Genomic DNA, 25,196 nt, shown 5'->3' with positions numbered 1-25,196 from the left:
TTTTAATTAACTGTTAGCAGGGCTTAATTTTGGAGTAGGGCTTATATTTCAAGCATCCTCAAAAAGCCTGAAAAATCATTTTGCATCCTCAAAAATTCCCAGGTATATCCAGTAATCTTGGGATCCTGCCCCCGGATTCCACAGCAAATACCGCCCATAGCATGCACATGAGCGGAAATCAATTACAATTTTCCGCTTGCGGAAGAAAAATCACAGCATGCTCTATTTTTGAGCAGATTCTGCTCGGACGGCTTCCATTGAAGTATGGAGTGGAAGCCGTCTGACCCGCGGCCCATCTACAATTAACATCGTGGAAAGGTCACGGGATCCGCGTCATCGCCTAGCAACGTTGCGGGAAAATCTGCACTGCACATGTCCAATAGCTCACCGGCCAGACCAGCCGCAGTACAGAAGAAAGAAAAAAATGACAGGTAAGCGGGGTCACCGGCCGTACGCAGGGTCGGATTCCGGTGTGGGATCCGGAATCTGGAATCCGACCTGTTCTCGTGCAGCCGGCCATATAAAATTATAATGCTCCACTTGAGTGCCCCCTTTTATAGCTATAATGCCTCACTTGAGAGCCTACTTATTAAATTCCCCCCCACTGAGAGCAGTCTTGGATTTTAATAATGCCCCACTTGAGTGCCCCCTTATATAGTAATAATGTTCCCCACTTACCCCGAGAGCCTCCTTATATAATAATGATATCCTCCCTTGAGAGCGGCCTTCTATGTTGCCTCATCGAGTGCCTAATAAAGGTGATAACAATGGTGGAGCAGGAAGCATCTCCCTTACTTCATGCTTTGTCAGAGCACCGCCACTGTGCTGATCAGGCACTGGATGATTATAGTACTGGTTAAAAAACGTTATGCTTACCTAGTGCTCAATCAACGCGGTGTCGGGGCTCGTTGGGCACTAGGTGAATATATATATATTTTTAACCATCTCCTGTGTGATTCCACACTATATAGGCCTCCACTCAGTAATAATGCCCCAGCTCAGTAATAATGCCCCTCACAGGCCCCAAATCAGTGGTAATACCCCATATAATTAACAACAAAATTGCCCAAAGGGCAAGAACCCCCTGGTTGAATACCCTAATTAAAATCTAACTTCTATTGAACTAAATTGAAATACTAAGAGGCATAGGAAACCTCGGAGCGCTGAGCCACCCATAATATATATCATTAAATGCTGGTACAATCTGCTGTATACTGGGCTTTATAGAGGTCTAAATAGCCAGTAGCTATATAAGATATCAAGCAAGTCACTGCTGAACACTAAAGACTGCCTAAATAATATCGCCATGTCTTCTTGTTTGAGCTAAAAGAAACACGCAGACCTGGCAAAGGGATTGAGATTTTAATGAGGGTATTCAACCGGGGTGTTCCTGGGCCTTTGGGCAATATTAGTGTTATTAATAAGTCCGGTGAACACCCTAAGGCAATTTTTGTATACATAATTATTACCCATATAGCCCCCTACTCAGAAAATGCACCTCAAAGGCACCCACCCAGTAACAATGCTCAATATAGATTCCCACTTAGTGATAATTCACCATGTTGGCTCACACTCAGTAATAATACACCATATAGGCCCCACTCTGCAATAATGCCCTCACAGTGGTTACAAGGGGCATTTTTATTAAAAGGGGTATTCTGGGACCTCTTCAATTTCCTTCTATTGATGACAGATAGGTCTTGATAATGGTGGGGACGCACCACTTGGGATTCACAATGATCAGCTGATTCCCAGGGCTGCTGTCTCTGTGGTCAGTGCAGTAGCCCTGGCTGGTACTGAAGTGTAGCTCCCATTGAATTCCATATTGCGTTACCAACCCGAGCTGCTGCGCTATGGTCAGTGCTTTCTGCTTCATGCACTGACCACAGTTTCAGTGGCCCCACGAATCAGTTGAAAGTTGGGGATCTGACCCGAGAGTCCCTCAATCAGTAGAATTTTTTTTTTTTTAAGTCCCAAAATACTTCTTTAAACTACTAAATGGTACCATGAGGGGCACTATCACTTAATGAAGGCCATTAGGGGCATTATCATTAAATGGGGCCATGAGGATCATTATTATTTAATGGAGTCCATGATAGGCATTATCATTTACCCCTTAATGACGCAGCCCTTTTTTTTTCATTTTTGGTTTTGACTCCACACTTTCAAAAAAAAATTAATAATTATTTTATTTTTCTGTCAATATAGCTGAGCTGTATGAGGGCTTGTTTTTGTGGGATGAGTTGTATTTTTCAATGGTACTATTTAATATACTGTATAATGTACATAAAAACTTTAAAAAACTTGTAGGTGCAGCAAAATGGAAAAAATGCAATTCCGCCATCTTTTGAGAAATGCAAATAGAAGCCTGGAGGCAAAGGTTTGGGATAGGAGAGTGTGCATACACACTCATCACCATAACAAACTGAACTGAAAACAGAACTTGCCAGCAAACATCTGACAATGACTGACAAACACCAAAACACTTCCTAGAATACCAACACCCATAAGCAGATGGAATTGCTAAAGGACGTACGAGGTATTGGTCCGTATTTTGGCCAAGATACTTAAGCTCATGAGCCCATGACAAGGGTCCTTGTTGTCTTGTGAGTCACTACGCTAACAAGGCAACTTAACCTTAGGAGTCCTGCCTGCAAGCTGGGTGATTGTCCCAATAGGGACAGCCCCACTCTGGAACCTAGGGGCCTGGCTAGCAATAAATGGTAAATGGCATGCAAGCTGAACAGGACAAAGTTCACACCAACAAATAAGGGAATTACAGACAAAGGAATTCCACCCATCGATTTACAGGTAATATGTTGGATGCCCCTTGTTTTGTTGTAAAATCTTTTTGTGTTTCTCTACTACTGATATGGCTGGCTCACTTTACTAGAAAGGTGTCATGGAGCTGGACACATGATGCTTCTTGACTAATCAGCCAAGAAGTATAAACTGGAACATACAGTGCAAACTCTTTTACACCCCTTGGTCAGATCTTCAGAGGGCACTTCAGTAAGAGCCGCATGTCAACAGGGTATAGACGAATGCATAAACCAGTGAAGGTCCAACCGCCAACAATTTTCAGAATGGGCAAGTTTTAGTTCCACAAGTGGAGAGCAGAAAAGCATGCATGTTCTCTGTCCATTAACCTTGAATGGAAGCTAAAACTAGACCTATTCTTGTGAACAGTGTTTGAGTGGGTCCACTAGTACCCCTACTTTGACCACCACTGATCATTTTTTATGAAAGTTATTAAAATATTTTATTTGAGAACCCCTTTAAATGCTATCTGGTTCCACTATATATCATCTGCTGTCCCAGGACCCAGCATCCACCCTGCCAAGTAGGGTAGTTGGGCAGGTAAAGCCTCCTGGTTCCTACCACATTGCTTATGGACACTATTGATAAGAAGAAAGCCCCAATATTACTATTGTACATTCTTCTTTTATGAACAAAAATAAATTAGATTTTAGGTGACGAAAAGAAGATATATTTCCATTTAATATACATAAAAGTCTCACAAAGTCATAAAATGGCTGATAAAAAGACATAAAGACATGTCAAGGTTTCTCAAACATAGACGATGGCTTGACCTCACTCGTACAGCCATCTGTAATTTGCTAAAATCAATATACTGTACTTGGATGCTTAGGGTGCAGGTGATGCTGGTAGAGTGATACTGTATCTTGGGATACATACTATAAAGTTTAAAGTAGTGTTTAAAGCTAAACTCACATTTGCATTTCCTGTACTATGCTATGGGCAATGCGCATTCCCTACTTCTTTTATTTGCAGTGTTAAAGCACAAGAGGATTACTTGGCAAAGCAAGAGTTGTCATTGATATCACAGGTTGATTCTTGAGGCTTCTCTACTTCCTGAAACTGAGCTAGTGCCAGTGGATGCACCCTTAGATTCACGGTCTGTTGTACATAAAGGTCTGTGTGGATAGCAGGTGCAAAATAGCATAAGGTTCAAAGATCAACAGCTGAAGGTTCCACTCAGGCATATGTATTGGAGAAGACCTAAGCCTATAGCTGGTCCGGACATGCCTATACAGACATGTATAGTCCTGCACGTTGTCAGGACAGTGTCCGGGATATGGGGGTCCCTGAGATATCCCGCAACCCCTGTCCCTGCCTACTTGCCCCCCTGGGCTAACCCCCAGGGCGACAACTGGGCGGCGGTCCCTACCCTCACTAGGGAAGCGGGACACGGGAAGACAAACAGACACTGAGACAAAACAACGGTAGAATGGTCAGACAATCCAGGTTGGCAACAAGAGGGTACGCAGTACGGAGGGGTCAGGCAAAAACGTAGTCAAGTCCAAAAGCAGGTGTCAGGAAAGCCGGGGTCACAAAGAGTAGTCAGGATAAACGCGGGTGCAGCTGGAGAACCAAACTAACACTGGCAAGGGCTGAAAGGAAAACACACATATTTAAATGCTGTCAGTGCTCCCGCCCCAGAAGCTGATTGGGGCGGGGAGCCTGACAGCAGCAGGGCTAATCAGGGAGGTGCTGGGGGCACGCTCCCAGTCTTGCTGCACAGACAGTTACTAGGGAAGCCAGCCTGGTAGTCAAGTGACTAGAAGCACCAGCTGCCTCCCTAGCAACCCGGCAGTGACCAGTCTTACAGCGGCCCGGGGAGATCACCAGAACCGGGGCTCCCCTATGCCGCACTCCTGTAACCCGGGTGGCAGGACCGGTGGTGTGGGCACGGCGGCCCCGAGAGTTGCAGGTTCTGACAGTACCCCCCCTTCTACGGGGGGACACCGGACCCCCATGGCCAGGTGCGGGCTTAAGCGGGAAAGCCCTGTGGAATGACTGGACTAGGCGTGGAGCATGAACGTCCCTGGCAGGGACCCACGTCCTATCCTCAGGGCCAAATCCTCTCCAGTGGACCAGGTACTGCAGCACACCTCTAACCCGTCGGGCATCAACAAGCCTTTCTACTTCATACTCCAGTTCCCCCTGTACCAGAGAAGGAGGGGGCGGGTTCTGGGTGGGTAGAACTGGAGTCACATACTTCTTAAGCAAGCTTTTGTGAAAAACCTTGTGGACCTTCCAGGAGTCAGGAAGTGCCAACTTATATGACACCGGGTTGATAACCTGCGAAACAGTAAATGGGCCAATGAACCGAGGAGCAAGTTTCAGGGAGGGAACCTTAAGTCTCAGATTCTTGGATGACAATAAAACTTGCTCCCCGACCACAAAAGGTGCAGAGATAGTACATCTTTTATTTGAGTATTTACGCAGTTTCTCTTGGGAACCCTGAAGGTTCTTACGAACCTGGGCCCAAACTGTGCACAGTTCCTCAGAGGATATGTCAGCGGCCGGATTGTTCGAGACAAAAGGAGTAGAAAGCGAGAACCGGGGATGGAGCCCATAGTTACAAAAAAAAGGTGACAATTGGGTCGACGAGTTAACATGGTTGTTAATAGCAAATTCGGCGAGAGGTAAGTAGTTGGCCCACTGATACTGGTTATCAGAGACAAAAAGTCGCAGGTACTGGATAAGTTCTTGATTCATCCGTTCCGTTTGTCCGTTACTCTCGGGATGGAAAGCGGAGGAAAAAGACAAATTGACGTTTAGATTTTTACAGAAAGCTCGCCAGAAGCGAGCGACGAACTGAACCCCTCTATCTGACACAATATCCTCGGGGATCCCATGTAACCGAACAATCTCCTTGATGAACATTTCAGACAGAAGTTTGGCGTTAGGCAACTTGCAAAGCGGAACAAAATGTGACATTTTAGAGAAACGGTCAACTATTACCCAAATGACCGTATTCCCCAGCGAGGATGGCAGATCAGTAATAAAATCCATGGACAAATGGGACCATGGCCTGGACGGAATGGGCAAGGGAAGGAGAGGACCCTCAGGACGTCTCCTGAGATTCTTCCCCCTTGCGCAAACCGGGCACGCGGACACAAATAACCGTACATCCTTGGCCATGTGCGGCCACCAATAGAGTCTGGATACTAACTCCAGAGTACCCCTGATGCCGGGGTGTCCAGCTAGGACTGAAGCATGTGTCTCCTCTAACACTTTCAATCTCAGTGACAACGGGACAAATAATTTGCCTTCCGGAAGGGCTTCAGGAGCTGATTGTTGAGCGGCGTGTATGAGAGGTGAAAGGTCAGAGGAGACAGCAGCGAGGACCACCCCAGGGGAGAGAATGCTCTCAGGCTCAGCCTCGGAAGGTTCCGGAGAACCAAAACTCCTAGACAGGGCATCAGCCTTGACATTCTTAGAACCGGGTCTATAGGTAACAACAAAATTGAACCGAGAGAAAAACAAGGCCCAGCGGGCTTGCCGAGCATTTAACCTCTTAGCGGAATCTAAATAGGTGAGGTTTTTATGGTCTGTGAGTACCGTGATCTGGTGATGGGCTCCTTCCAAAAAATGCCTCCACTCTTCGAAAGCCCACTTAATAGCCAGCAATTCCCGGTTGCCTATATCGTAGTTCCGTTCAGTGGAAGAGAACTTTCTAGAAAAATAGGCGCACGGTCTAAGGTTAGTGAGTGTGGAGGGACCTTGGGACAGTACCGCTCCCACACCAAACTCAGAGGCATCTACCTCCACCACAAAAGGGCAGGACAGATCCGGTTGTACTAGGACGGGCGCAGAAGAGAACGCCGCCTTTAGGGTATCGAAGGCCCTCAGAGCCTCAGAAGACCAGGTACTCACATCTGCTCCCTTTCTGGTGAGGTCCGTTAGAGGTTTAGCCACCACGGAGAAGTCTTTAATGAACTTGCGATAGTAGTTGGCGAAGCCGAGGAAGCGTTGAAGGGCTTTCAATGAACCTGGCTGGGCCCACTCCGTGATGGCTTTCACCTTCTCAGGATCCATCTGGAAGTCGCATGGCGTGATGATATACCCTAAGAATGATATCTTTTGTACCCCGAAAACACATTTCTCGAGTTTAGCAAACAGCTTGTTATGTCTGAGTCGAGCTAGCACAGTCTGAACATGAGTATGGTGACTCGGCAAGTCGGAGGAAAAAATCAGAATGTCGTCTAGATATACAACAACGAACACCCCCATGATATCCTGAAACACTGAATTCATGTACCCCTGAAAAATGGCGGGGGCGTTACACAATCCAAAAGGCATAACTAGGTACTCAAAATGACCGAGGGGCGTATTGAAGGCGGTTTTCCACTCATCCCCCTCCCGAATGCGGATGAGGTTGTATGCTCCCCTGAGATCAAGTTTAGAAAACCATTGGGCACCAGCGACCTGGTTGAGGAGGTCAGGAATGAGTGGAAGAGCATACTGGTTTCGGACTGTGATTTTATTTAGCTCTCTATAGTCAATACAGGGCCGGAGACCCCCATCCTTTTTCTCAACGAAGAAAAATCCGGCACCCACCGGGGATTCTGAGGGCCGGATGTGCCCCTTGGCCAAGCTGTCCTGGATATAGTCCCTCATGGATTCTCTCTCTGGAACCGTAACATTATAAATGCGGCCCTTAGGAAGTTTGGCCCCAGGAATCAAGTCGATTTTACAGTCCCATTCCCTATGAGGGGGCAGAGCTTCAGATAATTGCTTGGAGAACACGTCAGAAAACTCGGAGAGGTAATCTGGTAGGGGACTCCCCTCGCAGGTGGAGATTCCCACCTTCACTGGACAAAGGTGGTTGGCACAGCGGGGACCCCACTCTACCAGTTCCAACGTGTCCCAATTTACTACCGGGTTGTGCTCCCGGAGCCAGGGGAGGCCTAGGACGACGTCCACAGACAAATCTCTCATCACCAGAAAAGTGCAGGTTTCAACGTGTAGGGCTCCTATAGTAAACCTTACTTCAGGGGTAACCAGATTAACAACCCCTGCTTGCAATGGAGTGGAGTCCACTCCTGAAACAAAAATCGGAGTCTCTAAACGTAACAAAACCCCGGACAGTTGAGCAACGAAATTAAAGTTAACGAAATTAGCAGCAGCCCCAGAATCAACAAAGGCTTGCCCAGTACGGTGGAAAGCATGAAATTCTAGGGTGCAGGGCAATAACATTTTGGACAACACAGGGAGTACCTTGGCTCCTAGACAGTCCTCCCGACAACTGCCTAGGAGCGGAAGTTTTTCCTGCCGTGGCTTCTTAGCACAGGTTGCAATGCGGTGACCCAGCTCCCCACAGTAGAAGCAGAGGTTCTGACATTGTTCCTGGAGCGGAAGGGGGCTGCATGGGACCTGCAGCTGCCACTTGTTCCTGTAGCTGCAAGCGGGCTGTTAGGTCCTGGGCAAGGGTCGTAAGGACCTGGACCTGGTTCGCTAAAGCCGCCACGGCCTCCATCGAGGGGCTCAAAGTTGCCGGGCGGATGCAAGGGTCTGACCTTCGTTCGGCCAGTGTTACTGTCAGGACAGTGTCCGGGATATGGGGGTCCCTGAGATATCCCGCAACCCCTGTCCCTGCCTACTTGCCCCCCTGGGCTAACCCCCAGGGCGACAACTGGGCGGCGGTCCCTACCCTCACTAGGGAAGCGGGACACGGGAAGACAAACAGACACTGAGACAAAACAACGGTAGAATGGTCAGACAATCCGGGTTGGCAACAAGAGGGTACGCAGTACGGAGGGGTCAGGCAAAAACGTAGTCAAGTCCAAAAGCAGGTGTCAGGAAAGCCGGGGTCACAAAGAGTAGTCAGGATAAACGCGGGTGCAGCTGGAGAACCAAACTAACACTGGCAAGGGCTGAAAGGAAAACACACATATTTAAATGCTGTCAGTGCTCCCGCCCCAGAAGCTGATTGGGGCGGGGAGCCTGACAGCAGCAGGGCTAATCAGGGAGGTGCTGGGGGCACGCTCCCAGTCTTGCTGCACAGACAGTTACTAGGGAAGCCAGCCTGGTAGTCAAGTGACTAGAAGCACCAGCTGCCTCCCTAGCAACCCGGCAGTGACCAGTCTTACAGCGGCCCGGGGAGATCACCAGAACCGGGGCTCCCCTATGCCGCACTCCTGTAACCCGGGTGGCAGGACCGGTGGTGTGGGCACGGCGGCCCCGAGAGTTGCAGGTTCTGACACACGTGTGATAATGGGCACATAAGCATCTACCAGGGACACTGTTAACGGAAGCCAGTGATAACTGTTTTATGGATATTACGTGTAAAGCAAATGTCCAGAGATTAGGAAGCTGTATACCACTATTGAGATTTGTCAAGGCAATCACACTTGTTTGCATGCATAATTGCGTTCATAACGCACATCATATTTATGAAGGTCCTCAATGAATATCTCTGGATATGAGATTGTATGGGAGTCCAAGTGTTTTTGCTCTAGAAGGATGCAAGGTCTCAGATAATGGAGAAACAAGTGTATTTCCCCCTTTTACCACAATTGGATTCAGGCCTATGTAGGTCCTTGTGTGACAGAGTCACATTGGGCGCCTTATCTACCCCATCCCCAAGCCTTAGCTTGACAAGGTTAGATCGTGTCTACCCAAACTGTTAAGGACCTCTCCAGTTTAGTGGGTCCTGGCATCTGTCCATCTTCTCTGCTCTCCCTATAAATCAGGCCATGTTCCCAACTGTAGTCTTACTAAATGTAACAAGTTTGGTCAATAAATCCTTTTAGTCTAGGATTTTAAAGACTTTTGGTATAAGTTGCCAGTGCTACAAAAATTGATTGCTAGGTTGCTGTAAGCCAAAAAGATTGTTTTTTTTCTAAGGCTACAGATTCAATCTACAAGTAAAAAGCTCTGAAAAGGGCTATAATTAGGCGAATTGATAGGTTGCACCTGGGCCCTGTTGTCTAAGGGGATACAAAGGCCCATATGCTCAGCAGCCCAAGGCCCCTGCTCTGCCACCTCAAAAAGAACAACAACAATATATATACACATATATATAGATACAGCAGCTCAGTTCTAGTATTCAGTCACAAAATTATAGTCAGATTACACTGGTCAACACTGAAATTGTAAGTGACTTAAAAAGGTCCTAATTAGAGATGAGCGAGCGTACTCGGTTCGGGTGTTTTTGCACTCGAGCATCGCTTTTTCCGAGTAACTGACTACTCGGACGAAAAGATTCGGGGGGGCGCCGGGGGTGAGCTGGGGGTTGCAGAGGGGAGTGGGGGGGGAGAGAGAGCTCCCACCTGTTCCCCACTGCTACCCCCGCTCCACCACGCCGTCCCCCGGCCACCGGCGCCTCCCGAATCTTTTCGTCCGAGTAGTCAGTTACTTGGAAAAAGCGGTGCTCGAGTGCAAAAACACCTGAACCGAGTTCGCTCGCTCATCTCTAGTCCTGATCTGTAGTATCTTGGTGGGCTGAACACGAATATGACCATTAAAAATGTTATTGGCTCTCGTTTAGAAGATATTAACCATTGGCTTATTACTATTGGCATGCATGTCGTGACGTAAACAATTATTACAGATTGCAAAAAAATTGATCAAATTTTGCATTTTGACTGTCATATTCATGTTGAGCACATAAAGATTGATAAGCCATGACTATTTTATTTCAGTAAAATGACTTTGTAAAACTTTGTTGACACGCTTCTCAGTCTTTTGACTATGCTCAAATGTAGTATCTTTCTTATCAGTGATGGGAAGGCCAATGTGTAGAAATCATCCATCAGTAGTAGTCCCCCTGTACATGGGCGGAAATTCCACAGCGGGATTTCCTGCAGAATTTCCGTCTGTGCCTACCTGCAAAGGATTGCATTACAAAACGCAATCCTATGCAGACGGCCGTGATTTGTCCGCAGAGGCCTGCACAGAAATGTCACTCCCGAGACGCCTGGACAGCAGCCGGCACATCACAGAGAGAAGACGTGGAAGAAGGTGAGCCGCACTGCTCACTGCAGGGGCACAAGTCCACATCTCGCTTCGAGAGTTCTCGCAGCGGGATCCGACCCAGCCGTCTGCAGGCGGCCGTAGATGACATTTTCTGACATTCTTATCAAAGTCAACCACTAAATAATTACTCTCTGGGACGAAATAAGTTCTCTTGGTAACTTGAGTGTGCTTAGAAAATACATCCAACCATCCTTGGTGACTAAAGTTCAACATGGAAGCTGCCAGAGGGACAATAAGTTGTTTAATTTTCCCCAATACACTTTTCTAGACCAATGACCATAGTATTAAGAATAGCTGGTCTCGATAGATCGACTTACATTAGTTGCAATAGTCTGTCTTCTCCTCCAATAATACATTATCCTTCAAAATCTTCATATCAATGGTGGTGATATGGAATTTTATTGTATTAGAAGTAAATTTCAGTGGTCACTGATATTTGTATTATAAAATTTAAAAAGCAATTACAGATATGACAGAACACACAGGTGTCCAGCTGTCTCACAACAAGCTACAAAGAGCCAGACTGAGTACTGCTGTATCCATAGCAACTGAGGCTGCGGGAGTTTGTGGGGGATGTAGTCCGCCCATAATCCGTCATTCAGCTTAGAGACCATGTGACTGATCACATGACAGTGACATCATCAGACATCCTGGCAGCACATGAGCTATGTATGTGTACATTTGTGAGGTGCCATTTATTGGAGTCTCCACACAGGTGTGTAGTAGTCTCACAATTAAATTGCAAACTTCCAGACTGAGTACTGCTGTATCCATAGCAACTGAGGTCATGGGGTTTGTGGGGGATGTAGTATGCCCATAATTCCTCATTCACTGCACAAGGAGGATAACAGACCTATGATGATATCACAGTCATGTGATCAGGGGGCGGAGCTAAATGATCAGGAGGCTATAATTCACATATAACACACGGAATGACAGACAAGTGGTCGTTAGCACTTTGACAAGGTCTGTCATATATGTTTCCTATTTAGATCACAGTTCTTCAGAGGGACTGTTAACAGCTATTTTAATTTGCAGTCTGAAAAATAGCATGAGAAATACCCTTTTAATTATTTTTGCTTTCTAAGTGTAGGTTATCAATATTTAAGTCTTGGAAAACCCTTTTAAAATCTTAAATAATGTTAAAAAGTGGACAATAGAGATGAGCGAGCGTACCTGCTAAGGCAAATTACTTGAACGAGTATTGCCATTTTCGATTAAATGCCCGCTTGTCTCAAAAGATTCGGGGGGCGGTGGGGGAGAGCGGGGAGGAACGGGGGGGGGATCTCTCACTCTTTCCCCCCGATCCCCCCTGCTCACTCCCGCAACTCACCTCTCACCCCCACCGGCTGCTGAATCTTTTGAGACGAGCGGGCATGTACTCGAAAGTGAAGCATTGCTATTATATGTTTGTGGGTGTATAGCTATGCTGTCCTGGACAGTGCCCTCTTTTTGGCTTTGTATATACTGCCTAATCTGTTCAAAGAAGCTTATGAGATTTATGGAATCTGCTATAAATACATTGAATCTATAAAATATAGTTAGAATTTTTTCACATATACCTATTATGTAGATTTTTAATTTCATTTTATCCATTCTAAATATTTTTTCCATTAAATTTACAGTTAAAGCTCCTGATCTCAAATGTGAAATCTATTATCGGGCACCTTTGTTCCTTGAGCCATTTATAAGACTGGTGTCTTCTGTGGTAGAGGGACATTTGGAATCCCTCAGACACTTGACTTGGTGGACGGTCTATAGCTATGCCCCTGACCACATTGCTCCAACACACTTTATTGGATATATACCACATCCATGAAGTTTTATTACTACTTTGTGCTATTTGCATGTAGAATGTAATCTGTATTTATATTTCAGGAGGCGTCTTTGGCCGGCTTTGAATTACAGATTGTAACTCTTTTTTACTAGTTTTCACTATTCTTTGATTAAGGCCTCATGTCCACAGGGAAAATCAGGCCCGCTACGGATTCTCCATGGAGAATCTGTAGCGGGTCCCTCCTGCCCTGCGGACATGAGGCATTAAAATAAGAATAAACTCACCTGCTGCGGACCGTGCAGGTCTTCCCTTCTTCGCGGCCGGATCTTCTTTCTTCGGCCCGGCGGATGTGCTCAGCATGCCAGCTGCGTGCGGGGCGCATGCACCGGGCACATCCGCCGGGCTGAAGAAAGAAGATCCTGCTGCGAAGGAAGGAAGATCTGCATCGCCCGGAGCAGGTGAGTTTAATTCAGGGTCTCCTGCGGATCCGGACGGCTTCCATAGGCTTCAATAGAAGCCTGCGGGAGCCGTCCCCGCAGGAGACCCGCACCTAAATTGAGCATGTCCATTTTTTTTTCATGCTCCAGAAATTTTTAAATTCACTTTTATTGACCATCCGTGGGTATTTATCTACCCGCGGGAGGTCAATGCATCCCTATGGGATGCGGATCCGCGTGCGGGAGAAACGCTGCGGATTTTAATTCTTCTTTTCCCCGTGGACATGAGGCCTTACGCATTTATATTTATGCACACTGTAGGCGGCTAGCTTTGCTTCTATTCTTACCGAAGGGCCACTGTCTTTGTATCTCTAGTTGAGGGGCTGTATTTCAGCTCCGTTATCTCCTATGCACATTGTATTTAAGATGTCTTGTTGGATGTAGATATAGTTCATATTTGTTACTACTACTGACTGATATCTCTTTTCACAGTGCGAGTGTTCGTAATAGGTCTTTTCCGTGTAGACTCTCCACCCTGGGCAGTATACAACATCATTTAAGGCCAAGTCCAGGATGAATTCTCTTAAAATGTGACACCCACACATAATGAATGTTCCTGAGTACTGAGAAATCCTTATACTCTGTGGTGAGTTTATGTCATAATTCACTTGTTTACACCATAAAATGCTGATTTTTTTTATATTTCTCATTAAAATATTTAAGGCGATATATCATGTTGTAAACCAAAAACTGTAAAGTGTTCTTCAAAAGTTTCCTCCACCATTCTTCCGGCTATGCCGTCATTCTGTTTATTCAGCTGGGTCTTAAAACTTAAAAGTTGGAGCATATAATCTGTCCACCCACTCTCCTCCTTTATGTTCCTAGCATTTCAATTTTTTATACTAAAGTCATATTTTGCAAATGATTTTAGACGTGTGACAATTATTTTTCGGTCACTTTCTCCATTACAACGCTCAGACATTGAAATCAACATTAATGTGTAAGAACAGATGTTACTTTCCACAGCTTCAACATTTCAAAGATTCCTGAGGAATGTTTATGGAGACTAATTTTTTTTTAGAAAAAGTAGAAAGTAACAGGAAAACAGTTAGTATAATATTTAGTTTCAGTGTTTTCCCTATAGGGAAAAAAAATATTTTAGGTTCTGTTTACACCAGCGCCGGGGCTTCTGTTCTTAACAGGAATGATGGGGCTGGGAATGAACGGACTGTGGGTAATGCCAACGTTTTCACAAGGCATGGTGGAGAATACATCAGACCCAGCACTTCCCATTCTGGGAAATGTAGACCATGGCATGAAGCAGTGCCAGCAAGAGGACGCATTTTGTTGCTATGGGACATTAATGCTTTCCAATACTCCTCATACAATTCTCCTAGTCATTCATTTGCTAAACTGCCTGATATAGGGGCCTCCAAATGCTTGCAAATATATTTTTGGGGTTAGTCAATAATGGTGCCACCTCTAAAATACTTTTTGTCTTTATTTTATCCAAAAGTATTTATCAACACGTCGATTTTTCTGGCTGAAGTACCGAGCTCTACTTGTTGTACATCATGGTATTAATCATTAGATGGATTATCAACACAGACCAAGCGAAGGCTGAGTGGGTGAGTAAGTCTAGACTTATGGATTGTTTGACAGGACCCAAAAATACAGACGTCTCCAACACCACAATGTTTACATGTCTACGATGGAACAGGCTGATGGATCACTCGGAGGGTGTGTTGCTTCTGTGGAAAGTTTGATCTCAGGGCTAATCTATTAATCCTGATTTAGGCTTTCCTGGGCAGTTCATGAGAATATAGAGCAACAGGATGAAGTCACCCAACATGAGATTAGATGACATCATCTAGTACTAGTTGATCATTCATAGCAATCGAAAAATAGCTAAATCTTCCCAGACTGTTTACCCTTTCTATCGTCTATGCCTGTCTTTCTACCCCCTATTGTATTTGTCTGTGGCACAAGATTCAGAGTGCCTGATGCATAGAATATGACCCATTGTCTCCCCTTCGTCCCCCTTGTGTCATTGGTGGGGAAATAATGCAGTAATTGCACATGGCTGGCATTTAGAGAGTGGAATAATATCATAAATTAGTCTTACTTTGGTGGGGAGGGAACTATTTAGAGGCTGTGTGTCCTACCGCAGAACCGTAGTATTATGCGTCTTCGTGTAACCAGTGCTAGATCTAGAATTCACAAAAGATAGTGATTAACTACCATCTTTTCATTAACCCTTTCCAATCCACATTTTGGATTCAGGGTTTCCTAAAAGGCTTTCTCTATTTACTGTTATACAATGGTGCCATCTGCTGGCTAAAACCAGTGTGTGTGTACCAGAGAGGCTCCAACAGAGGAGTGGCTGGCAATAGACAGTAAGAATACCCTGTTGGACATCTTCTGACATTGGAGCTGTACAAGCTTCAATCAGAATGTGGGAAGACGTCAGACAGTGGATTGGAAAGGGTTAAGGAGGCTCCAAAGGGTTCAGCAGGGCACGGTAGACTAAATACACAATGCAACATGGTGGGGAGGTCTACTTTCTGCAATTGTACCATTTGGGCGGGAGGGTTCTTGTTTTTATAGCATACACACTGCAGAAAAAATGACACATTACTGTTGTTCTGTGGGTCAGTACAATTATGACAATACCAAAATGATATAGTTTTTTTTGTTGCACTACTTTTTAAAAATGAATGATTGTTTTGGAAAAAAAATAATTACTATCTGTCACCATCTTCTGACCACCATAACTTTTTTATCCTTCTGTCGATGGGGTTGTGTGAGGGCTTGTTTTTTGTGGAATTGCTTATACTTTTTATTGGCATGATTGGCATCATTTTTGGATAGATATGGCTTTTTGCCTGCTTTTTAGACATTTTTGTACTGGAGACGGGGTGATGAATAAAGCACAATTCTGGCAGTATTCACTATGCGGGATAAATAATATTTTAATAGATCTGACTTTTAAGAAAGTGGCAATACCAATATGTTTTTTTATGTGAAGGGGAAGTTAAACTATTATTTTTAATTTTTTTTTGTAATAATTAAAAAAATCTATTCTAGTTCTAAGTATTTTAGCCCCATAAGGGACTTGAATTAGCGATTGTTTGATTGGTTACACAATATAATGCAATACTTTAGTATTACAGTGTATTGTATTTCTGCAGGCATTCTATTAAGCCACACCACAGTCACTACTTAAAGGGGTTGTCCCGCGGCAGCAAGTGGGTCTATACACTTCTGTATGGCCATATTAATGCACTTTGTAATGTACATTGTGCATTAATTATGAGCCATACAGAAGTTATAAGAAGTTTTTCACTTACCTGCTCCGTTGCTAGCGTCCTCGTTTCCATGGAGCCGACTAATTTTCGCCGTCTAAGGCCAAATTAGCCGCGCTTGCGCAGTCCGGGTCTTCTTCTTTCCGCAATGGGGCCGCTCGTGCTGGATGCCGGCTCCTTGTAGCTCCGCCCCGTCACGTGCCGATTCCAGCCAATCAGCAGGCTGGAATCGGCAATGGACCGCACAGAAGCCCTGCGGTCCACCGAGGGTGAAGATCCCGGCGGCCATCTTCAGCAGGTAAGTAAGTCCGGTCTTCTGCCTGGTGAATGGGGCCGCTCGTGCCGGAGAGCTGCTCACCGCGTCGTCATCGTAGCTCCGCCCCGTCACGTGTGCCGATTCCAGCCAATCAGAAGGCTGGAATCGGCAATGGAACGCAAGAAGGAGAAGAAAATCCACGGTGCACCATGGGAGAAGACCAGCGGCGCCATCTTTAAAAGAAGAATAGAAGAAGCTGCAGAATGCTGATGCAGGTAAGTGCAATGTGCTTTTTAAAAACTAACCTATGCTTTCTTTTTAACAGGGCAGAATGCGGGGGTAAGTGAAAAAAAAAATTTTCCGCTTTCGCCGTGAGACAACCCCTTTAACAGCAGCATCTTAATAGTTATATCTGATCCTGACAAGTGATAACAAGTATCAGTTGTGTCAAAGATAGCTGATACTCATTGCTCACATGTGATGCACTTGTACGTCGGAGGTCACTAAGAGGTTAAAAGGACTGCCTGGAGTTTTCCACTTCATGCATCATGTCCTTTCAACTTAAAGTATGCATCCAGTTTATACCAGTTTTTCAAATCAACAAGAAAAAGCTAATGAAAACTGATGGGATTTTAAGTGGTATTGAAATTAACAGAATCCACCATTAAAGTGAATGAGACTGAGCTGCAATACCACACAAAACCTGTAGACAGATGTGGCACTGTTCTTAAAATAAAGCAGACATGTTTTTCTACATCTATACCCCTTTTAATGTATTACCACATGTAATTGCTGCTACAAATATTCCCTAGAGTTTTAAGACCTGTTACAGACACTTTAGTAATCCGTGCATTATTCAACGTTCACCATTTCTCTGTTCCAAATAACTACAGATTGTTCCGTCAGTTTCAAAGTAATATTTGCTTAGTCAACCTCCAATAAGTTACACAAGCTGTAACTGAAATTATGATAGCAAATAAAAGATTAGTCCGTGTGAAAAATCTAGAAAGGTGAGCCAGGATCACACTGGTCCCTGTGTAGAGCTGTCTTCATGCCGAAGGCAAATTGGCAAAGCTATAAGCATTCAGAAAAATAACACAATTGTCCACAGAGGAAGTGCTAGAAATTTATGACTCCTATTCTCAACACAAATGGTTTAGATTTGGCACTGATGGAAACAATAAAGACTTGTCATATTTTGTTATACACATATATGGTCAGGACTGTGACAGCATGCCCTTAAGCCCTTGGGCCATGGAGCTATTGTGAGAGATCATTCTCGGGAGTGGAAAAGCATGGAGTGGGCAATATAGCTTTGTACATGATGGGACCCATAACCAGCCATTTAGTAATTGCTCCACACATTATTATGTAACTCTACAGCTGGCGCCATGACGTCTAACTGTGCAAGTCAAATATTTGATGCACTACCATCTGATGCATTGAGTTCCAGTTTAAATTCAATGAATGGCTGAGCGCTGCTCCTGATTGGCTGGGTGCTGTGACCAATCACAGGCAGCGCTCATCTGTCATTCAATGAATGACTGAATGCTGCCTGTGACTGGCTGAGCGCTCAGCCAAATCAGACTCACCACTTTCAGGAGGCAGGGATTTTTAAATACCCGGGCAGCAGAAAGTGCTTCAGAGCAGTGCCGGGGAGCCAGCAAGAAGATGCGACGGAGCCCTGACAGCGGCGGAAGGTGAAGTATATATTTCTTTTATTTTTTACAGCAGCTAGAGATGATTTTCAGGGAAGGGCTTATATTTCAAGACCTTCCTGGAAAATCACAGGAGGGGGTTGCCTGCATCCTATTGCTTTCAATGGGGCGGCTGCAGTGCCGGCCTCATTAAAAGCAATGGGAGAAGATCGCCATCCTCTGCTACAGCTATGACAGCTGTGGCAGGGGATTTTTTCATCCCCACAGGGAGTCCCATCATCACTGAACACTGTGACAGTGCTGTCACAGTGTTCAGTGATGAGAGGATTCCCCGCAGGGATTCTTTACACACAGCACAGACCTTCCAGGTGCACGCATGTCCTATCTTTTGCAGGTGCGAGTATTTTGTGCCTGTAAAAAACAGACATGTGAACACTGCATAGGGAACCAATGGTACTAATAGACAATCTTTTTTTTGCGCATATAGCTGCATGCAAAAAAAACGCTCATCTGACTCCGGGACGTTTTCAGACAAATGCATTTGCACAGCGTATTGCATGCACAAAGTGAATTCAATGAATGGCGGAGTGCTGCCTCTGATTGGCTGAGCTCCGTGACCAATCACAGGCAGCGCTCAGCTGTCATTCAATGAATGGCTGAGCATTGCCTGTGATAGGATGAGCGCTCAGCCAATCAGACCCAGTACTTTCAGGCGGCAGGAATTTTTGTGAGCACATCACAGGGAACCAAGTGTTCTATTAGACGTGCTTTTTTCTTCACACATAGGTGTGCACAAAAAACTGCTTGTCTGACTTCGCCCTAAAACAGCTCATATTAAAGTCAATTGCCCATTGAAATCAATGGGAGCAGTCTTGCGTTTTTTAATACATGCATATAAAAAGCAATATGCATGGAATATGTGCATTTCAGTTACGTAAAGACGCTGCACATGTACACGACTGAAAGTCGCATATGCCCGTGTGAATGGGCCCTAAAACTGCAGTCTCTGTATACAATGATATGCAAATCTGCAGAAGACAAACTATTCTAAATGTTTAATTAAACCCTATTGTAAGAGTGCCACAAAGCGTTCAAGTATCTGCTATAAATAAGCCTACAAGCTTTTTCTTGCACCACACTTTGACCCCTTTGCTGTAACTTTGGTGTATGATGTTGGTGTCATTAGATGACACACACACTCACCGGTGCTGTAAAATCATCAAATGTGAGTTTAATACATTCAGGGACCCGTCAGGTGGGTTGAAAGTTGCAATATTAAGTCTATGGGTGGCGCTGCTGTGCTTCAGGCATGCACTGAATGGGTGAAGTATTGCTAAGCAACACAGCATATACTGCTAAGCTGCACCATACACTGCCCAACCAAAAGCGATGGAGAGACAGCAAGAGACAGAGAATGATAAAGAGACAGGCAGAAAGAGAGAGAGAGACACAGTGAAAGAAAGAGCAATAGACAGGGATGAAGAGAGCAATAGAGAGACAGAGTGAGAGAGCAATAGAGAGACAGAGAGAGAGAGCAATAGAGACAGAGGGAGACAGTGAGAGAGGGTAATAGAGAGACAGAACAGTGATAGAGAGAAAGACAACAATAGAGAGACAGAAGAAGAGAGAGCAATAGAGACAGAGTGAGAGAGCGATAGAGACAGAGAGAGTGATAGACATTGAGAGAAAGAGCGATAGAAACACATAGAGAAAGCGATAAAGAGAGAGCAATAGACAGAAAGAGAGATAGCTATTGAGACAGAGAGAGAGCAATAGAGAGACAGACAGAGTGATAGAGAGACAGACAGATAAAGAGAGCAATAAAGAGAAATACAGAAAGAGAGCAATAGAGAAACAGACAGAGAGAGTCCTAGAGAAACAGACAGAGAGAGAGCAATAGAGAAACTGACAGAGGGGGAGTGATAGAGCAGAGAGAGAGAGAGCAATAGAGACAAAGATAGCGATAGAGAGACAGAAACAGAGAGAGAACGATACAGAGAAATACAGAGAGGGAGCATAGAGACAGAGAGAGTGATAGAGAGGCAAATAGAGAAAGATAACAAGAGAGAAACAGACAGAGAAAGATGGATAGACAGAGAGAGAGCAATAGACAGACAGAACGAGAGTGATAGACATACAGAACGAGAGCGATAGACAGTGAAAGACAGCAATAGAAAGACAGAGAAAGAGAGCGATAGAGAGACCCAGAGAAAGAGATAAAGAGACATAGAGAGAGCGATAGAGAGACAGAAAGAGAGCAATAGAGACAGACAGAGAGGGACAGACAAACTGAGAGATCTGGAAAGAGAACGAAAGAGACAGACAGGCAGAGACACAGAGCTATACCAAGACAGAAAGGAGAGAGACAGAGAGAGAGATAGACAGACAGAAACAGAGAGACCGACAGACAATGAAAGAGACAGAGAGAGAGAGGTAGACAGAGAGAGAAACAAACAGACGGAGAGACAATGAGAAGGACAGACAAACAGAGAAAAGAGACAGAGAAAGACAGACAAACAGAGGAACCTGTAAGCTTTTTTTTATTAGATATCTGCTCCAAATACAAAGTGACACTGAGTCATCACCTAACCAAACAGATTTAGAAGTTCACAACCACCAGTTTTAAAACATTTTATGTTTGTGTTGCGACCATCGGGTCAATCTAGTTATTTGAATGCTGCATATTATTTTGGCACTATATGATAGTATTATGTGAGCAGCATTTTCTTGGCAATGTATGGTTATATAGTAGTATTTTGTGTGATAAAATTCTGAGAAAAATTGTCAAACCAGCCAACTGACATAATGATTCCAAATCTGGGAGGTCGTATTAGTGGGACAAAGTTGTAATAGTTATTGAAAAGTAGAAAATGTCCACCATTTGAATTATATTGTAGTTTATGCCATGTGAAAATGCGTGTGAGTGCAGAAAAAAATTCATTCATGTTTCCTCAGGGTTTCCTTGTACACTTACATAGTAAACGCTAGTAAATAGTATTAGATTTCAGGGAATGCAAAGCAGGAGCATCTACCATCTCTGGGAAGCAATAGCTGGTAAGCAATCATTCAAATATTTGTGTAAGTGACTCCGAGTGTAATTGGGTTAGCATTACTGAGGAAAGGCATAGTGTATTTTAATAAAAAGCCTTGACCATAATTAGACATTGTGTTATAGGATAAAACCAAACATATGGGCTACAGATGGAGATTCACGATTGATCTTGGAATCTGTCAGTTAAGCTGATTAATAGGAATAACTGGTGGTCTTAGATGCACAGAACTGAGTTTCATTACACATTGCTCAGCTACTGGACTTGAATCCAGCACTAACTTGTAATATGACATCAATATAACTAACCATAGTCCTTTTGCTTGTAAAAACTCTATTCAGTGTATTGGCTTAGAATAGAATGTAAAGTTGTTTTACAGCGCCCTGTATGTTTTATTCTATATAAGAGCAAATTAATGAAACTGTTGATTTAAAAGTTACTTCATTTTATGGTTTGCTGAGTATGGCACGGTGGGAACTTCAGGGGGCAGCTCTCGCAAGAAGCATAGCTTTATAAAACTATTTTCTGCTAAGGAATGGTGTGTGGTCATGCAGTTTGTTACTGATCCGATACCCTCTCAGGCTGCTGAAGAAAATCACAGCGGAAAATGAGCCAAAAAGTATCCTTCTCCAAGTACCTGCTGCCAAACAGTTATTAAAGTTAAAGGGGCTGTCCCGCGCCGAAACGGGTTTGTTTTTTTTAAACCCCCCCCCCCCCCCCCGTTCGGTGCGAGACAACCCCGATGCAGGGGTTAAAAAAACAAACCGGGTAGTACTTACCCGAATCCCGGCGGTCCGGCGTCTTCATACTCACCTGCTGAAGATGGCCGCCGGGATCCTCTCTCTCTGTGGACCGCAGGGCTTCTGTGCGGTCCATTGCCGATTCCAGCCTCCTGATTGGCTGGAATCGGCACGTGACGGGGCAGAGCTACACGGAGCCGGCATTCTGCACGAGCGGCCCCATTGAAGACAGCAGAAGACCCGGACTGCGCAAGCACGGCTACTTTGGCCATTAGAGGCCGAAAATTAGTCGGCACCATGGAGACGAGGACGCCAGCAACGGAGCAGGTAAGTATAAAACTTTTGATAACTTCTGTATGGCTCATAATTAATGCACAATGTACATTACAAAGTGCATTAATATGGCCATACAGAAGTGTATAGACCCACTTGCTGCCGCGGGACAACCCCTTTAAGCAGGTCAGGAACACTATCTTTTCTCCTTAGAGAGAGCACCTAGAAGGTGAGTGAGGAGACTTATAAGGCCATTCATGCTCCTCTGGGTAATATGCAAATAAGAGAGATGAAACAATACCTCTGCAGTACCACCTATTGGAAGCCAGCATTCCTGCAAGTCAATTTTAGACTCTTTATTAGAGATGAGCGAGCACGCTCGGTAAGGTCAGTTACCAGCCTCGCTCATCTCAAGTAACTGCCTTCTCCTTCGAACGTGCTCGAGGGGGCAGTTGGGGGCGGCGCTTCCCCCCCCCCCTTCCCCCCGCTGATTACAGCAGAGGGTTCCGTCACAACTGCCGAAAACAGCACTGTGATGGAACCCCCAAATGTTATCATTTACCATTAGTAAAATAAATAGTACTTCCATCTTAGAAGGAGTTGGTTATTCTATACTCCAGATACAACTAAAACAAACAGAACTCTTGGAAAATGAACCCCAAAGTGAAAAAGTAGTGTTTGTTTTACTAATGCAAATGAATGGTTCCATTTGGTTCTGTTTGGGGTTACGTCACAGTGTTGTTTTCTGAAGTTGTGATGGAATCCCTTGAAGTAATCATACAGTTTATTAAATAACACTGTGTGAACCCTTCCTTAGTGACTAACAACTAGAACAGTGGTGGCGAACCTACGACACGCGTGCCAGAGGCGGCAACAGAGCCCTCCCTACTGGCACGCACTGCCATCGGCCGCTCACCACTTGTGATCCCGGCGCACAATGTGACGTCAGTGTGCAGCCGGGATCCTCCTCCCCTGACACATATTTTTATATTCCACAACACTTCTGCTCAAATCGAGCAGAAGTGTTGTGGAATATAATAATATGCCCTCAGTACTGGTGTGTTATGTCGCCACTGAAAGTAATGGGTGGCGACATAATACACCTGTCACCCAAATGATTCATGCCCCCAGCTTCTGATTGGCTGGGGGTGGAGGACTATGGTGAGGCTGAGAGCGGCGGGCCCAAGGGCAGGAGCGCTCTCCGGTGAGGCTGAGAGTGGCAGCAAAGGTACCGCAGAGCCTCCCCAGCAGCCCCAGCATACAGGAGAGCATCGAGGCTGGGAGCGCTGGGACAGAGGACAGCGCCGACCCTGGGAGCTGTGGCGACAGACGCGCAGGAGAACTACAACTGAGTGAGTGAGTAACGGGAGGGGAGGTGAGGGAAGGGGGGCCGCTGTGGGGTGTCACTATTACTGTGGGCCGCTGTGGGGTGTAAATATTACTGGGGGCTGCTGTGGGATGGCAGGGCTGTTTCAAAATAGACAAGGTGCAGATTTTGACTGCTTTTTGGATGTGGAAATGCTGCAGAAATTTCCGCTGAGTACATTCTGCAGTATTTCCACATCCAAAAAATCTGCACGCTGTCTAATTCGAAGCAGACCTGTCCTTTTTAGAACGAGGGGGGTAAAATCATGTGTCGTGTTAAGCCCTGCCCCCTTATTTGTTGGCACTTTGCGATAAATAAGTGGGTTTTGGGTTGCAGTTTGGGCATTCGGTATCTAAAAGGTTCACCATCACTGAACTAGAACATCCTAAAATTCAGAATTGACTGCAGTTAAGCCCAATACCCAACTTATCAGGAGCTGTACACATCATATTTTTAATGTTCGTTTGGTTTGCATGTTATATGTACATGAAATAATGTGTACGAACATATGCTATGTTTAATACACCTCTACATTTTAATAACGTATATATCATCAATGGATATGCATACATTTCTACACATTTGTGTTCATTTTCAACCTAAAAACATACCTTTTTAACTGTGAAGTCTATCTTCTGAATAAAGTTTTTTAGTTGAACACTTTTTATTACTTTGTCTGTCAGAACCATTTCCAGGTGCTTGGCTGAAAGACATTTGGTCTGACGGTGTACATTACATGCTCTACCTTCGACACTAACCCACTATTGCTTCCATTTGCAGTGGTGTTGTACACGATGAAACTGGACTGCTACGGAGTGGAACTGGGTTGTCTTCAGCAACTAGACCAGGTTTCATTTTGGTACTGACGTCTGCCATGTTTATGTCTGGAGACCTAGGGATAAGCGCCTCAATTCTGCATTTGCTGTGGAGCGGAACACTGCCCCCACTGCTGGTGTGATCTTCTGGGGGGGCCAATGCCCACAATAGTTAACCACCCCTAGTAGTGATACAGGGTACTTTTGTGGCCTTCCCAGTCCCCAGATCTGTTACCAATAAAACATGTATGGGACCATTTAGGACACCATCTTCGGCAGCCTACGAGTTTGTACAATCTAGAGGCTCAATTACAGTAAAAATGGACTGATATCCAGCAGGAAATGATGTGGAACCTGTATGCCTCCATGTCCGCCCTTATCACATCTTACATCCAAGCTAGAGGCGGCTCAACAAGATACTAGAGCCTGCATGCCTGCGCATATCACATCTTGTATCCAAGCTAGAAGCGGCCCGACAAGGTATTAGAGACTCCATGCCCACCCGGATCACACCTTGTACCCAAGCTAGAGGTGGTACAACAGGGTACTAGAACCTCTATGCCCCCATATCACAGTTTGTATCCAAGCTAGAGGCGGTATGACAGGGTACTAGAGCCTTCATGCCCCCCGTCTCCCATTTTGTATCCAAGCTAGAGGCGGTACAACAGGGCACTAGAGCCTCCATGCCTTCCCTGTATTACATCTTGTATCCAAGCTAGAGGCGGTAC

The sequence above is a fragment of the Eleutherodactylus coqui genome, chromosome 6, assembly GCF_035609145.1.
Source record: "Eleutherodactylus coqui strain aEleCoq1 chromosome 6, aEleCoq1.hap1, whole genome shotgun sequence".
NCBI classification, from domain to species: Eukaryota; Metazoa; Chordata; class Amphibia; order Anura; family Eleutherodactylidae; genus Eleutherodactylus; species Eleutherodactylus coqui.
This window is presented reverse-complemented; position numbering follows the sequence as displayed.